Here is a 1,235-nt window from a genome sequence, read left to right on the forward strand (position 1 = left end):
TAATAAAATATAGAAAAAGAAAAAAAAAGAAGATATTTTCCTGTCATTTGCTCCCCTCTGGACTGCAAAGTGTTTTCCCAGGTGGGTCCAGGGGGGATGGCTGGTTGAAGCCAGAGGCTCCATCCTCCTTTGCTTCCTTAGCTGTCAGTTGTATTTCCTTTTTGTCACTGGCACCGGGTTCAAGGTCAATTCTGGAGTGAAACTCAGAGTTAAGGTTACCTATAGGAAAGGGAGCAAACCTAGAGAGAACAAACTTGTGAGTTGCAAATAGAAGGGCTTTGAGGTGCTGCTTTCAGATTTACTGGGGGGGGGGTGGCAGAAAGTGGCCTAGGTAACATTCTCTGGATACCCTAGGCATTCTTTTTTTTCCCCTCCTTCCCCACCCAGGGGTCAGATGGCACAATCTGGGGACTGAGGAGCTCACCCTGAGGGCCGCGATGGCTCGCCCCAATCCAGGGGCCGAGGGCAGCCCACCCCAGGCAGAGAGCCATGATGGCTCGCCCTGAGCCGGGGAGGGCAGCCCATCCTGAGCAGTGAATCACCCCCCAGGAGCTGGCAGGTATACTCCCCCTTCAATTGCTCCTACCCCAGTCTGGTCCCCTCGCTTGACTGAGGACTCTGTGGTCAGGGATAGTGTTTCCAATTCCATCACTTCCAATATTACCCCCCCCATAAGTGGGCATACTATATTTTGAAGTAGGTGTCACTGCCCTCCCCTTTATATATGATAAAGGGAACCTGAGAATTGTGAACAGACTCCCCCCAGGTCTAACCATCTTTTGGCAGAAGCATTCAACAGAACAAAATATGTGGTGCATTTAGGATGTTGGTCCTCTTGTGCGTGCTGCCACTGTTAAGGTCCTCAGTCTCACAGTGACTTTCAGCAATCCATTGCATAGGTAATCATCTTCTTTGGCCTATCCAATGCATAGGTAATCGTCTTCTTAGGCCTGTCCAACGAAACCCAAACCTGCAGATGGCAGGCATGCATCCCATCCCCACCTCCTATGCAGGTGGCCAGCGGGGCTGCCCCCGCTCCCCAGTGCAGGAGGCCTGGGGGAGTCGTGCCGCTCCCCCAGCGCAGGCGGCCATTGGGGGCGTGCCCTCCTGCACCCTGCCACACAGGCGCTCGACACCTTAATATCTTTGATGTTGTTGTTGTTATGTGCCGAGTTGCTTGCAACTCATAGATACCCTATGTACAACAGCCCTAAACTCTGCTCTGTCCTGTGCCA

Source organism: Elephantulus edwardii, unplaced genomic scaffold, assembly GCF_000299155.1.
Source record: "Elephantulus edwardii isolate Elephantulus edwardi_28Jun2011 unplaced genomic scaffold, EleEdw1.0 scaffold00031, whole genome shotgun sequence".
Taxonomy (NCBI): domain Eukaryota; kingdom Metazoa; phylum Chordata; class Mammalia; order Macroscelidea; family Macroscelididae; genus Elephantulus; species Elephantulus edwardii.